At 33.7% G+C, this 17,083-nt stretch overlaps 3 non-coding genes across 3 annotated transcripts; all 3 read left to right on the forward strand.

Moving 5' to 3' along the window:
- The first annotated feature begins 6,696 nt into the window (after positions 1 to 6,696).
- LOC148781581 (small nucleolar RNA snoR74) lies at positions 6,697 to 6,831 on the forward strand. The gene has a single exon (XR_016058700.1). It is a non-coding gene; the product is annotated as a small nucleolar RNA snoR74 (small nucleolar RNA).
- Positions 6,832 to 8,514: 1,683 nt separating this feature from the next.
- Positions 8,515 to 8,649, forward strand: LOC148781582 (small nucleolar RNA snoR74). Its single transcript, XR_016058709.1, has one exon. It is a non-coding gene; the product is annotated as a small nucleolar RNA snoR74 (small nucleolar RNA).
- Positions 8,650 to 9,376: 727 nt separating this feature from the next.
- LOC148781583 (small nucleolar RNA snoR74) lies at positions 9,377 to 9,507 on the forward strand. The gene has a single exon (XR_016058708.1). It is a non-coding gene; the product is annotated as a small nucleolar RNA snoR74 (small nucleolar RNA).
- The last annotated feature ends 7,576 nt before the right edge of the window (positions 9,508 to 17,083 follow it).

Genomic DNA, 17,083 nt, shown 5'->3' on the forward strand with positions numbered 1-17,083 from the left:
CCACTACTCGAAGCCTAAAGATATTCTCCATTTGGAATCCTGTTTTCTTTAACCTCCTGTGGAATGCCTGCTAAAAATTCTACAGTCATTTCGAAACTCTTCCTCAACTATCGAATGTCGTGGGTGTGGCATTCATCTTGGAGTTTATCAAAAAATTTGACAGAAATTGAACAGATGGGCGATGCTTGCCTGGCATTCATCTTCATAGAGTTCATAAAATTTTTTGACAGAAATCAAACAGATGGGTATACAAGCATGGTATACAAGCCCTACTGTGTTCTCTTGCCAATGAGAGAAGTACTTATTAGAATGGCATTCTCATACATTAAGAACTTAGTTTGGTGGAGGTAATCATTGATTATTAGTTTTTCAGGGGAAAATATCAAGGTTTTAGGGGGGTGTCATCTTGAAACTTTTTTAGTTTCCCCGTAAATTTCTGAAGAAACCCTGTGATTTTGGAAATGTCTAGAAAATTGGTGCATTTGGTTTCCCTATGTTATTTGGAAAATTGGTGCAATCAGTTTCCCTATGTTGATATATTGGAAACTGCCTATTTAAACCGTTCGTTATGTAATTCCTCACTAAGAAATTTTCTAGAAATTGCCTATTTGAACAGTTAATTATGTAATAGAAGAAACATTTTACTAACTCGGACTATAGTTTGTTTTATCATCTTTTTTTCTTTCTTTTTTTTGCCCGATTTTCTGTGCAGAAGTTTTTTTGATAAGATCTATTTGGCTCCCTTTCCTATAGAAATTTTTGGTATGGGTGCTGTTAGAATCGCATTTGAGTCCATTTTCAACAGGCAAGTTCGTGGAATGGAATTTAAAGTCCCCCAATGTGGTTCTTTCTCTCTCATATTTTTTGGCTCTCGTTTCTGTACTTTCACTAATATCCATCTCTCCCTCTCTCTCATATTTCTTTTGACGCTTTTTCTGTTCTTTCATATTATCCATGCTAAACCACCCATCTTTTTCTTGACGCATGAAAATCCAACTTCATTATTAAATGATTCGTCTTTTTTCTGATTAATCTTATTCTTCTGATTAATTTCTCTGCCTTCTTAGATTTTTCATTTTGGCTTGGCGGGTGACGTTGATTCCATGAGAGAAAAAAGTATGAATGTTCAACCTCCATGCAAACTAATGAGTCATTACCCATTGCATTATACTAAAGCTTTATATGCAGTGCTATGGGACACGTTCAAGTCCACTCGAAGTCCATGACAAAATCTCATCTCGAGTATAGAGTCAGAGTATGTAGCTTGTTGTTTTACAACAAAAGATGCCATCTACTTAAAGAAGTCCTTAATTAGCTCAAATTTGATCCAGTAAGGTATCTTTTATAATAATGAGGCAGTGATTTGCATGACTAAGAAGCTAGGTTTCATAAGAAATCTAAGCATAGAAAGGTTGATTATTATCATATTCACAATGAGATTTGAGCAGGAGAGATTGAGGTAACTTATCTCTTGACAGAGGTTGTGTTAGCAAATCCTCAACTAAATAATTAATAACAAATACTCAAGAATTAATGGCAAATATATTTGTCAACTATGTACATGGGATGAGCTTGAGAGACAATGAGATGGAGTGATTGTAGGACCTTTCAAGGGATGTTAAGGTCATGTGGTGTTTAAGACTATGAGAGCATATAAACATAACAAATATAGTGAATTGTGGACTTCAATGGGAGTGTATATGGATTGACTAACCCAAGGTCAGCAGTCCATGATCAGGGACATATGTCCAAAACCTTTTTTTCCGTTAGGCATATGCACTATCATTGAAGGTTTTAGGAAGGTCATCCATTGTTAAGGTCAAAGATAATGGTTTGTAATCCATCCAAGAGAGCTTTATGGTATTCTGTTTACGGTTATAGGCTTATGAGAGTAAGGTAAATAATTCTCAAAAAGTTTTTGCACGGAATATACCCACGACAATCACCTTATGGGAAACAAACATGTAGAAGTGTGTCATGGGTGTGGTAATTGGATGGAAGATATTATTAAGTTTTAAGAGCGTGACGTTAGGCAAAGTTTAGTAAGTCTTCCCAACACAATTTATTCATTTTTAGATTAGAAGTTCTTGATTTATATTTATTTACACAATCCTAGTTGCATTATAAATATTTGAAGTTTTGAATTCAATAATTGAATAAAGTTTTATTTTGACAGTACAAGTTACATATCCTAATTATAGAATATTTATTTTTTCTATTTCTACATTATATTGCAGCAATTGTAAGTCAAACATTTTACAAAAGGTTTGGTTTCTATAAGGTTGCAACTTCAAACAATCCAAATAAAGGCGCACCTTCAAATTTTATCATTACATGTAAGTTTGGTGTTAAAAATTCTTAAGATTATCTAAAAATCTATTTTCATATTTAATTATAGAATCTTAAACTCTAAAAATAGTTAAAATCAAGTAGATCTATAAACATATGAAATCTTGAAAATGTGTTGCAAGATGCATTATTTCTGAGGCTCAAAATTTTTTTTTTTTCATATTTGTACATCTTGATGTCGAGGTGATCAATGAGAGAGTTTTTCAACATTAAAACAACCTTTTTTGATAAAATTTTTAGGTGCATATGTAATTCTACATTTAAAAATTGCAACCTTATATAAACTTTTTCCTTTTACAAATGGGTCTTTATAGAAACCCCAAATAGTTCTAACTCCTACTATAGAATCAAACTAAAATGCAAACCCATAAAAAATGCCTTGAACGGGTTTTCCCAATTCAGTTTGCATGTAAAACAAATCTTTGAAAATTCAAAAATTTGCATGGCACTCAAACCTTGCTGACCTTTCGAAGGCTCTTAAGAATTGGTTGTGTTTACCATGATGTTAAGAGACCACAAATGTTAACTCCTCAAGCATAGGACATAGAACTTGTGAATGTGGTATCCATTCCTACCGTGGACACTCCAATTAACACTTTCAAAATGTAACTCCTCAATCTATTGAAAAAGCATGTAGGGGCATGTCTTCCTCATTGAATTACCCCAAAAAATATATATATAAATGTATTAAATTACCCAATATATATATGTGTGTGTGTGTGTGTGCATTGAGAAAAATCCTAGAAAGGAGGATCTAGGAGAAAGAGATAGAGTAGGATTATGATTGGGGATAAATTTTAGGAAAACCAAGAGGGGACAATCACGTTAGAGAGAGAGAGAGAGGGTTTTTTTTTTTTTTTTTTTCAAGGTTTTTTAGTGGTGTGGTTTGTATAGAGCCAAGATTCAAAGCGTCGAGAAATGTGGTTTCAATACTAGAAATCTTTATGATAGCTTTTAAATATATTTTTATCTTTAGTTACAAAAATTAAAGCTCAAAAAATAGTGTAAATTGAGCATATATATGAAAACTTGAAAATCTTGAAAATTGAAGGTCAAAAACTGTGTTACAAGATGCACTATTTTCAAAACTTGAAATCAATTTTTTTCTCATGTTCATGCATCTTGATGTCGAGATGATCAATTTGAGGATATTTGGACATCAAATCAACCTCTTCTAGTCAAATTTTTTAGGTTGGCTCTAATTTGATTGTTTAGAGCCTCAACTCTATATAAACTTTTTCCTTTTTTAATTTGTGTTTAAGAGGGAGAGCCTTATATGTGATAGACTGGGATATTTTTTTGTAGAGAGTTTATTTTTTCAAAAAATGAGTTTTTTTTTTATTTTGGGATTATATTTACAGCCATGCTGTTTTTTTCTATAGTTGCTGAATTTTACTTGCTCCAAGATTGAAAGAATGTCAGATTTAATTTCTAAGCTCTTTTCGTACCGTAAATTATGTGTGCAATCTTGCCCAATTTTGACACTTCAAGGTCGAACGTAGAACATGGGATAGTTTTGGTAATAAAAGAAAGCTGATGAAAATAGGACCTCGTCATAAAATTGGAAGTTTTCTAGATCGTTTTTAAATTTATAAAAAAAGGATCCATGTGATGATTTGATTTTAATTTTCTTATGTGCTGATTGCTTTTCTCCTTTTTATTTCATTTCCAAAATTGCCACTACTTCATATCGGAAGTGATTAAACTATTTTATAACTTTAGATGCTAAAGACCTGAAGTTGTCCCCTTTTGCCACATATTTAAAACCACATGATTTCGGATCTTGAAGATAAAAAATTACTTATAACTTACGAACTTGAAGATCCGAAGTCATGCCTCATACATATAAATTTGGATATTCATGATCTGATATCCTAGGTTAGTTCGAATATTGAAAATCTGAAGTAGTGGCAAAATGGCGAGGAAAAAAAAAAAAAAAAAGCCAGGCCAAAAAGGGGTATTAAGGACTTTTAATCTTCAAGATTCAAAGTCATAAAATGATTTTGTGAATATCCGAAGGGATCATAGATTAGGAATTAAGAAAAGTGAAAAAAAAAGGGTACATGGATGGAAAACGTTTCTTTTTTTTTAATCACTACCAAGATTAGCCCTAATTCAACCCTTGAACTACAATGACTTTACAATTTTAGTTGTTGGGTTCTTGAGCACAATATAGTAAGTGGCTTGACCCCTGAAGGTTAAATTATATTTAAGGTTTTTTTTGGAGAAACTTACATACATATTTCCAAATTTCACTATTATTTACTAATTAACCAAAAGTTTTATGTTATTTATTTTGAAATGACCAAGTTAACCATATTTCTAATCTTAAGTATCCGAAATTTTTTTTGCGGAAGTCTGTAAAATTTTGGATCAAATTATTAGATCGTGAAAATCTTAAATTTAAAAAGCCTAAAATTATCAAAATTTCCAAGTTTTGGAAGTCTAGTTTTTTTTATATTCAAAATCCGAAGTTTTTATCTTCATATTTTAAATTCGAAATCCCACGACTCACTAGCAAAGGGTTTGGTATGCTCAAGGAGCTAGAATAACTTTCCTATTTTCAAAATTCAAAATCTCCATAGGACATTTGGATAGGGAAGATCGAATTTTTTCCTATCCATTCACCTCGATGTTATGATGATCAATTAGAGGGTTTACCAATATCAAAACGACTTTTTTCGATGGAATTTTTAAGGTGCACTTTAATTCTACAATAGGAAACCTTTTGGAAAAACTTTCTATGTTCCTTCTAAAACTTTCTATGTTCCCTCATGTCTTTACACTATTTTATTTTTAAGTTTTTTTCTATAAACTATTTTGATACTTAAATTTGGACGTCTATTCCTCTATTAAACTCGCACTAACAAAAAACATAAATTTTTATTTTTAATAAAATAAAATGATCAAAATACCCCTAAAAGTTTCAAAGGATATTTTGGTCATTATTTTTTATAAAAAATTATTAATATTTTGTTATAGGTTGGCACATACCAAATTTCATATTCAGAAAAATTGTATTAAAAAAAACTAAAAATAAAATACTTTGAAACGTCGGATCTAAAATCAAATGGTAAGTGACTCTCTCTTGATTAAAAAAATGGACGGCTGGATTGTAGGGGAGGATAGAACTTCTAAAGGAACGTGGAAAACTTTCCCTATTTATTTTTTTTGTACATAACTTCGCACGAGCATAAGAGAAGCCCCTATTAGGTTTTCTACTATTGTTGTTGCAATTAGAGAGAGGATTTTAGAGTTTTTGGATTCACAAAATTCACAGCTTTGAGGCGCTCATAATCCTCGACGCTCCTCAAACCCTCGGCCTCTGGAAGTGCCGTCAGAGACCTTCATTTCGATCAGCAGCCATGGTAATCTCTCTCTTCATCTGCGCTAGGTTAAACTGTCTCTCTATCTCTACATGTATTGGAGAAGACACAGTAACAATAAAAGTCTCTTTCTCTCTCTAATGTGTATTCATTTCTCATTTTCTTTGTAAACAGGGGAAGTATTCCAGGGAGCCGGACAATCCAACTAAATGTAAGCGCTCCAAATCTTTAGCTTATTTCTGCACTAGGATCTATGATAAAAGTTTCATTTTGTAATTTCTCGGGGATTATGTTGTTTGTGAATTTGTTAATCTGCTCCCTCATGTTCTTATTTTTGGTCTTTCCATAAACTAATGATGCATTTTCTAGTTAGGGTTTTAAGAAGATGATTGATTTTGTGATGTGGTTCATTGCTCTCTTGTTTCAGCTTGCAAGGCCAGAGGATCTGACCTAAGGGTTCACTTCAAGGTATTTAAATATTCTATTTTGTTCTTGTAGCTTTCATTTGGTGATGTCCAACTACGTTTGTGATCGAACAGTGTTTGTCGCAGCAAACTCTCTACTTTGATAAATTTTTTGCTCCTATAGTAGTTATTTTGTATTTTATCTTGATTGCCCATAATGAGTTTGCTTTACTTATGTTGTTTGTTCGTATATTATTTCTCTGTATCGCTTAGGTTGCATTTGTTATACCTGAATTATTGAATATATTAAAGCTAAAAATGGCTGTTGTGTGGTTCTAATTGTTATATTGTGTACCATTCTAAAAAAAACTAAAGTAAAAAAGAGCTTTAGTTGAATATGTTTCGTTCTTCTGGTTGGATATGAAGAGTGCCAATTTTTTTTGAGTCTGGGACTATGTAGCAAGTGTACATTGCACTCTAAGTGCTACAGTCTTACTCACCCATTTTTGTTTGTATTTCCTTTTAGCTTCATCTAGTTGGATGTTTCAAAAAATTGTTTTGTTCATGTATCTTTGCGTTCCATTTGTGATTGAAGATCTGTTTGCATAACCTGAAGGAAAAAAGCAGAGGTCTGTACTTTTCTCCTCTGAGCTAGTCTCTCGTAAACTTCAGGAAAACTATTTGCACCATTATTGGGTGAACCTTTGTAAACTATACTTGTGAATAAAGGTTCAAAAAATATTGCTACATTACAATTACTAATATAGGTATGTCTTTATGATGTGAATCACTCGATCATAGTTCATAGATATGGTTATCTACTGAGATTTATGGCTGTGACTGAGTTTGCATCACTACTTTATTGTCAACTTGAATAATGAAATATATTATCATCACTTGTATCCTAAATTTAATCATTAGACACATTTGATAGCACTGCAAAAGATGTTTGATTTGGCCTTAAATGTTTTTGGTACTCTTTTAATATGGTCATTGGGATAAACCTTTGTGGGATAGGACTGTGAAGAAGGGTATCAATAACACAGTGCTAAATGATTGATATTTTGATGGAATATTGTCAAAGATATTTTTATCCAAAATTATAATTTCAATACTAAGACTTAATAAAAACCGATTGGATTGATAAGTTGAAAATGGCTACTGTGGGGTTCCGATTGTTATAGACTTGCCTAGATTCAAATCGTGTGCCATTCTAATAAAATAAAAGAAGTAAAAATGTACTTTAGTTGAAAATAGTTTGTTGTTCTGGTTGGATGTGAACAATGGTAATTTTGTTTTAGTCTAGGACTAAGTGCAATGTTCTTGCTCACCCATTCTTCTTTCTATTTCCTTGAAGCATCATCTAGTTGGATGTTACAAAAAATCATTTTGTTGTTCTTGTATCTTTTCATGCTATTTGTGAGTTATAATCTGATTGCGTAACCTGAGGGAAAAAAGCAGAGGTCTGTACTTTTGTCCTCTGAGCTGGCCTCTCGTAAACTATTGGGTGAACCTTTGTAAACTTTACTTGTGAATAAAGGTTCAATAAATGTTGCGACATTGTAATTACTAATATAAGTTTGTCTTTCTGATGTGAATAACTGGATCTCGGTTCATAAATATGGTTATCTACTGGTAAACTCAATAATTATTTACACCATTATTGAGTGAACCTTTGGAAACTATACTTGCGAATAAAGGTTCAATAAATGTAGCGACATTATAATTGCTAAGATAAGTTTGTTTTTCTGATGTGAATCACTCGATCTCGTTCATAGATATGGTTCTCTACGGTGATTTATGGCTGTGATTGAGTTTGCATCTCTACTTTGTTGTCAACTTGAATAATTTATCATATTATCACACTTGTACCCAAAATTTAATCATTAGACACATTTGATAGCTTTTCAAAAGAGTTTGATTTTGCCTTAAATATTCTTGATACTCTTTTAATCAGGTCCTTGGGATAAACCTTTGTGGGATAGGATTGTGAACAGGGGTATCAATAACACAGTGCTAAATGATTGAGTTTTTCATGGATTATTATCGAAGATATTTTTTATCCAAAATTATAGTTTCAACACTAAGACTTAATAAATACCGATTGGATTGATAAGTAGGAAATGGCTGCTCTAGGTTTTCGATTGTTATATACTTGACTAGATGACATTCTAAAAAAATAAAAGAAATAAAAATGTACTGTAGTTGAAAATGGTTTGTTATTCTGGTTGGGCGTGAAGAGTGGTAATTTTGTTTGAGTCTAAGATTATGTAGCAATTGCACACCATACTCTAAGTGCAATGTTCTTGCTCGCCCATTCTTCTTTCTGTTCCTTGAAGCATCATCTAGTTGGTTGTTTCAAAGAATCATTTTGTTGTTCTTGTGGATCTATGCATGCCATTTGTGAGTTAAGATCTAATTGTGTAACCTGAGGGAAAAAATCAAAGGTTTGTACTTTTCTCCTATGAGCTGGCCTCTCATAAACTTCAAGGAAATTATTTGCCCCACTATTGGGTGAACCTTTGTAGATTACACTTGTTAATAAAGGCTCAATAAATGTTGCGACATTGTAATTGCTATTATAAGTTTGTCGTTCGGATGTGAATCACCAGATCTCGGTTCTTAGATATGGTTATTTATTGAGATTTATGGTCGTGACTGGGTTTGCATCACTACTTTGTTGTCAAGTTGAATAATTAAACAAATTATCAACACTTGTATCCAAAATTTAATCATTAGACACATTTGATAGCTTTTCAAAAGATGTTTGATTTGGCCTTAAATGTTTTTGGTGCTCTTTTAATCAGGTCCTTGGGATAAACCTTTGTGGGATATGACTGTGAACAAGGGTATCAATAACGCAGTGCTAAATGATTGATATTTTCATGGAATATTATCGAAGATATTTTTTTATCCCAAATTATAATTTCAATACTATGACTTAATAAAAACCGATTGGATTGATAAGTTGGAAATGGCTGCTGTGGGGTTCCGATTGTTATATACTTGACTAGATTCAAATTGTGTGTCATTCTAAAAAAAATAAAAGGAGTAAAAATGTAGTTTAGTTGAAAATAGTTTGTTGTTCTGGTTGGATGTGAATAGTGGTAATTTTGTTTGAGTCTGGGACTATGTAGCAAGTGCACACCACACTCTAAGTGACGTTTTTGCACACCCGTTCTTCTTTCTATTTCCTTGAAGCATCATCTAGTTGGATGTTTCAAAAAATCATTTTGTTGTTTTTATGTATTTTTGCATGTCATTTGTGAGTTAAGAACTGATTTCGTAACTTAAGGGAAAAAAGCAGGGTCTGTACTTTTCTCCTCTGAGCTGGCCTCTCGTAAACTTCAGGGAAATTATTTGGACCTTTATTGGGTGAACTATATTTGTGAACAATGAATAAAGGTTCAATACATGTTGCGACATTATCATTGCTAATATAAGTTTTGATGTGAATTACTCGATCTCGGTTCATAGATTTTAACTATTTTTAGAGTTTAAAATTCTATAATTAGATATGAAAATAGATTTTTAGATAATCTAAAGAATTTTTAACACCAAACTTACATGTTATGATAAAATTTGAAGGTGCGCCTTAATTTGGATTGTTTGAAGTTGCAACCTTATAGAAACCATACCCTTTGTAAAATGTTTGACTTACAATTGTCGCAATATAATGTAGAAATAGAAAAAATAAATATTCTATAATTAGGATATGTAACTTGTAGTGCCAAAATAAAACTTTATTCAATTAATGAATTCAAAACTTCAAATATTTATAATGCAACTAGGATTATGTAAATAAATATAAATAAAAAACTTCTAATCTAAAAATGAATAAATTGTGTTGGGAAGACTTACTAAACTTTGCCTAACGTCACGCTCTCAAAACTTAATAATATCTTCCATCCAATTACCACACCCACGACACACTTTTTAACCCTTTGGCAATGCTGAATTTCACATACTAGGGAGTTCCCTAGGCAATACCCTCTAGAGAGTTAGGATTTGAGAGCATGAGCTTAGGTCTAGGGTTTTTCTGAAACCTCTTAAGGCATACCACTATGAGCCACTACCCATCTATAACTTAGGCTGATGGTGATCATTTCTTTAGCCTAGGGTTGGTATGCCGCCATAGGAATTCTTGGGTGGGGTGTGCCACACTCTGAGAGAGAGAGAGAGAGAGAGAGAGAGAGAGAGAGAGAGAGAGAGAGAGAGAGAGAGAGAGAGAGAGAGAGAGAGAGAGAGAGAGAGAGAGAGAGAGAGAGGCTAGAAAATAAAATGAATGGAATAGGTGGTGAATCCCTTATTTATAGTTTTTCTAGGGTGACTATATAAATTAGAATTTAATTTTACTCAACAAAAATTATTGATAATTTGTGACGTGAGAGAGAAAACAAATCTGAGCCATCCATCTAAAAAACCAGCTATCACAATTCAATGAGGTATCTTAGGAACCTTATTTGCTAAATTTTTTATCTATATCTACTTCTAGTTAAATTAGGATAAGATGGACTTCTAAGTAGGAGCCTGGTCCAAGTAGAAATCCTAATCTAGATAAGACTCCTAATACAATTACGACTTCTATTTTAACTAGAATTTTGATCTAAGTAGGAGTCCTAGTCCAAGTAGGAATTATAATCGAAATATGATTTCTAATACAATTGCGACTTTTATTTCTATTTGAATTCTAATCTACATAAGAGTCATAGTCCAAGTACGATTCATAATCAAAATATAACTCTTAATACAATTAAGAATTTTAAAATAAATGATGAATAAAAGATATTTTAAATTTAATTAAGGGCGTTTCATGTGTGAGGTGTGTGGTCCTTACAAGCCCCACATCCCACCTCTATGTGGTGTGGCCCTTATGAGCTCCACATCCCATCCTTATGGTGCCTACTCACTTGTAGGAGTTGGGCCCTTGGCCCCCATACATGGATCACACTTAAAACATACCCCTACTAAATTGTAAAATATCAATTTTGCTCTCTTTGGGTGTTTATAACAGAAAATAAATTTTCACAAATTCTAAAAAAATCATATAATCATAATTAAAGCTGAAAACAATTTTTTTTAAGTTCTAAAAAAAAAAAAAACACACTTAGAAATACATCTAGGAGTGAATCTGTACCAAGGGTAAAGAAAAGTAAATGTCAGGCACTCCGAGCTAGAAATTGTATTCTACAACTATCTTTTTAGACCAAACAACAGAACCCATGACCCATATTCATGTTCAATGACTCATGATTAACCTATTAAAGCTGATTAATAAATAGTGGAACCACAATTCTAGTATGTGGATTACATGTTCTCCTTAAGAGCAAGTCAGAGCACGTGTTAACATAGTGCAATTGAGACTTTCTTTATTATTATATACATGTATCCCTCTACATGTTTGTTTCCCAGAAGGTGGTTGTCGTGGGTATATTCCGTGCAAAAACTTTTTGAGAATTATTTACCTTACTCTCATAAGCCTATAACCGTAAACAGAATACCATAAAGCTCTCTTGGATGGATTACAAACCGTTATCTTTGACCTTACCAATGGATGACCTTCCTGAAACCTTCAATGATAGTGCATATGCCTAGCGGAAGAAAAGGTTTTGGACATAAGTCCCTGGTCATGGACTGCTGACCTTGGGTTAGTCAATCCATATACACTCCCATTAAAGTGCACAATTCACTATATTTGTTTTGTTTATATGCTCTCATGGTCTTAAACACCACATGACCTTAACATCCCTTGGAAGGTCCTACAATCACTCCATCTCATTGTCTCTCAAGCTCATCCCATGTACATAGTTGACAAATATATTTGCCATTAATTCTTGAGTATTTGTTATTAATTATTTAGTGAAGGATTTGCTAACACAACCTTTGTCAAGAGATAAGTTACCTCAATCTCTCCTGCTCAAATCTCATTGTGAATGTGATAATAATCAACCTTTCTATGCTTAGATTTCTTATGAAACCTAGCTTCTTAGTCATGCAAATCACTGCCTCAGTATTATAAAAGATCCCTCACATACAAATACCTTACTGCATCAAATTTGAGCTAATTAAGGACTTCTTTAACTAGATGGCATCTTTTGTTGTAAGACAACAAGCTACATACTCTGACTCTATACTCGAGATGAGATTTTGTCATGGACTTCGAGTGGACTTGAGCGTGTCCCATAGCACTACATATAAAGCTTTGGTATAATGCAATGGGTAATGACTCATTAGTTTGCGTGGAGGTTGAACATTCATACTTTTCCCTCTGATGGAATGAACTTCACCCACCAAGCCAAAATGGATAAACTAAAAAGGCAGAGAAATTAATTAGAAGAAAAAGATTAATCAGAAAAAAGATGAATCATTTAATAGTGAAGTTGTTTTTTTATATATCAGGAAAAAGATGGGTGGTTTAGTATCTCCGGAGAGTCTCTTAATTGTTCCAGAGCAACTAGAAAGAGATTATTTAACCAGAAAGAATTCAATTCAGGTGGAGGATAACTATCCAAAAGTTCTCACAACTCCATTATGTATAATGGAATCATCAAAGATTTAATATTTTCTAACTCCGTATATAACTCATTAGAGACTCATGAAACAAAGAGAATATGTGTATGAACGAGATATCCAAGACCTTTTATTTGATTGATCAAGTTAGGAATTTTTTTCTTCTGATTGATTGTCTATCGCAATCACAACACCTAAAAACTTTCATTTTAAATTGAAAAGGATAAGAACATAAAAAGGGAGACAAGAAATATGAGAGAAAGTGATGGATAATAATGAAAGTAAAGAAGCGAGAGCAGAAAAATATGAGAGAGAAAAAGAGAGAACAACATGGTGTACACCATTGATGTCAATTAAAGGATTATCACCAACCATATAAAAGGGTTTTCAATAGTTGCTTAGATGCACCTTGATACGAGAGTCACAATCTAACACCTAGAGCGTGTGTTTTTTATAATTGCTTTTTGGATGTTAGAATTTACCTATTACTCTAACACCAAGAGCGTGTGTTTTTATCAATGGTTTAAAAAACGGATCGGTGACCCGGATCGGGCACCCAAAAAACCGATCCGGATCGGCGATTCCGATCGGGAATCGGGTGAATCGGTCATAATAAAGCTTCAAAAAAATCCGAAAAAATTATTAAAATTCATTATAAATATTGTTTTTTAGGAATTCAATAAGAAATGAGGGTACTCCATTAAGAATTTTCATATTTTTGAATGAATATACGAATATTGATATGTTCTTTCCCTGCATGAACCGCCATTCAACATTTAATTTACATCACACAAAAGGATAAACATATAATTATCATGGAATAAGTATATCAACATACATGGACTACAATAAAGCATAAAATTAGTAACATACGATCTAAAAATAAAATGATAGACGACATTGTTGCTCTTCTTGGTCACGCTGGTGCCATTGATTGAATTCGTTTGACAATTCATTGATTCGATCTAAAAACAAATCATCGATATTACCAGGCGTCTGACTATTCCCAAATCCCTGAGTGTTAATGTTTTGTTGTGTTCCCAATCTAATATCCTCGAAGCTTGTTTATCCTTCATGCTCACCTGCACTGTCGTGCTCATCCCTACACTGTTGCTGTTGGGACTCGATATGTGAATACTATGGCTGGGATAGGGTGGCCTCAGAATCATCATCTCTCTCATTTTCTCTTAGACCCCCTTCCCACTCTCCCTCATTAGGTGTAATATCACCGACATCTCCGACGAATTGTGGATACGTTAGCTGACTGTTTCCTCTTTCTTGCTGCTCATCACTTTCTTCAAGATCTTCATCACCGATAGCCTCAAGGAACGCTCTCTTGTGTAACACTGGCTCCTCCTTTTCTACTACCCATTGGTCTGTTGTGTCTGTGACAAATATTGTGTCTAAGTCTATCGGCCCATAGTCTTTAAGCTTCCTTCTTATTTGTCGCTCTCTGAGGTTTAAATTATAATGAACGTAGACTAGTTTATGAAGCTTCTCAGAAGTGAGTCGATTCCTCCTAGTAGTGTGCAATCATTGAAACGTACTCCAGTTGCGCTCACAGCCAGTAGCAGAACATGTCTGGGAGAGCACCTTGATTGCTATCCCCTTTAAGTGAGGTGCATCAGTACCATATATCTCCCACCATTCAGCTGGATTAAAATGCAAAAAGCATTGTAAGGGCAAGAACAATTCATAAGATTAAATATATGAATGAACTAAATATTAGCGAGGGGATAACCTGGATCCATCATAGTTCGAGAATTTCTGGCAAGTCTAGTTCCGAAGGATCCTATAGCATCCCTATACATAGCAAGCTAAAACAAATATATTATGTTTTAGTGCATTATTCCTCACAAATATAACAACTCAATGAAGTTCTTACCCAAACATTAAATAATACCTCTTGTATTGCTGCTACTTGGTTTCGATGGCTTCTCTCCAACCTTGCAATAATGTATCTGACCCCTTCCATAATCTTGTGGGGTTGTTCAGGTGTCAAATAGAAACATTTTGGGTTGAAGTAGTAACCTCAAATATATATAGGTAGAAAAATGTCATTTACAATTTCATAAAAAAATGATTTAAATTGAAACATTGTAATGATATAAATATATATTTACCAGCATAATGAATTGGACGTCCAAATTTGGTGTTCCACCTCCTTTCTATAATCTCGATTACTTTGCTAACAAAATTACACTTCTCCCTAATAGCTGATTTCTCCCTCTCAATACCTTCATAAAGGATACCTATGGTAGCTTTCTTGTCAGTATCCACCATTCTTAACACCGTGACCAAAGGGGCAGTGGCCTCTACAACACTGGAACATCGAGACCAGAACCGCCTGTTTGAGACTATGTTGTCCACTTTTATACCGGTATTGGACTTCGAGAGGCGATCATTTAACCACTCTTCACAAGTAAACAATCTCTTTAATGCACCTTCAGATTCTCGAATGGAGTCTACAGCTAAGTAATCGGTCGCAAAGCGGGTTATGGCAGGCCTGATTATCTCTTTTTTCTTAGAGTGTTCTCTAAATAGAAATAAAATTTTAGAGTGGTTGTATATAAATCTCGGCACCAACCTTGCTTCCTCTAGAGTCTTCTTCACAATTTTGATCTCACCGATCTCCTCTAACATAAGATTGATGTTATGTGCAGCACACGGGGTCCATATTAGATGCTTCATCTTATCCATCAACTTGCTGCCCGGAGAAACACATGCACACGCATTGTCCGTAATAAATTGGACTACATGCTTACCTCCCACCTCCTCCACTATCTGATCATATAGTCGTACGTAGAAGTTTGCATCCTTTTTCGTCCATGATACGTCTTTGCTAGACAAAAAAGCTGTACCTTTTGGGAAATAGGCCAAGAAGTTTAAAAACTCTTTTTTGCTAACTTTATTCAACCAACCATCACTCATGAGAGTAATCCCTGTCCTTGGCCAACTATGTTTATATTCTTCAATCCACTTTTTAACTTCCTCCACCTCTTCATCTAATATTGCCCCACTGAGCTCATATGCCGTCGGGGGTTTTACCCCGGGCCCGACTCTCTGGATTGCACTAACCATAGGTGGAAAATATGGGCTATTGGCTGCATCAAAGGGAATCCCTTTATCGTAGAACCATTTACCAACATATCTCCCTAACATGTTTCTTGTACCTTTAACCATGCCTTTTAGGGTCATCTGTTGTGACTTAGGCTTTGAGAGAAATGGGTCTTTACGACCATGACTTGTAATACTGGCACTCCAAGGTAACCTAGAAACAATTTCTTCAACAACTGATTCTCCTTGATACATATTGCCACCAATCCCTCCATACATATTTGAGCTGGGCCCGCTATACATGCTCGAGCTGGGCCCGCCATGCATATCTGAGCTAGGCCCACCATGCATATCTGAGCTAGACCCACCATGCATGTCTGAGCTAAACCCACCGGGCATTCTAAACCCACGTTCCCTTTGATATTGTTCATGTAAACTCAATCTTATAGTCATGTCCAGCTCATTATTATATTGCTCTTCTAGGTCATTATTATATTGCTCTTCTGTATCATTCCTGCTTGATGGTCTATGTAAACTAGCTATCTCCTCATTCATCCTATGTTTGGCAATTTTTTTACCTTTGTTAGCATTAAGAATTGCCGCCATCTGTTTTTTTACATTAGTAGAGACACTAATGCATGCATAAACTTTTCCCTTAACCCCTGCCAAGTGTTGCTTGAACCTATGTACCCCACTACTTATCACTCTTTGATAGTAATTACAAATAATTTTGTCTTTCTTGTTGGGATCAAGTCTGACCCCATGTTGCCATGCAGGGTCTTCTGCAGATCTTGGCATGATTCAATTGTTTTAAGATGTAAAAAGTATAACAGTTCAAAAAGAAAAATAATCACCATGTGTAGTGATAATATGTTGCGGTAGTTCATATAGTCATATTTGTTGTTATTTGTTATTGCAAAATACCTTTATTGACAATAATATTTTCGTACATATCAATTACAAACATTCAAGATAATATAATACAAAATGCAAACTCCAAACATGGCTATAACTCAATTATCAAGAACATACATTTTTGGCAATAAAAAATTAATAATAAAAACAATTCTTCATAGAGCCAGCTAACATCAGTCATTCCAACTAAAAAATCCATGAACAACAGATAAAAAAAATACAGTTTTGCATTAAAAATATAATAACATGCATTATTATATTTTCAAAAATATTCAATCATGGATTACAAAAACTTCGATCATGGATTACAAAAAATTCGATCATGGATTACAAAATATTCGATCATGGATTACAAAAAATTCGATCATGGATTACATAAAATTCGATCACGGATTACAAAAAAAAAAAAAAACATAAAAAAACAAAAAATTCAATCGTGGATTACAAAAAAAGAAAAAAACAATTCGATCATAGATTACAAAAAATTCAATCATGGGTTACAAAAAAAAAACAAAAAACAAA

This window comes from Amborella trichopoda, chromosome 6 (genome assembly GCF_054954075.1).
Source record: "Amborella trichopoda isolate Santa Cruz 75 chromosome 6, AtrichopodaSantaCruz75HAP2 v2.0, whole genome shotgun sequence".
Lineage (NCBI taxonomy): Eukaryota > Viridiplantae > Streptophyta > Magnoliopsida > Amborellales > Amborellaceae > Amborella > Amborella trichopoda.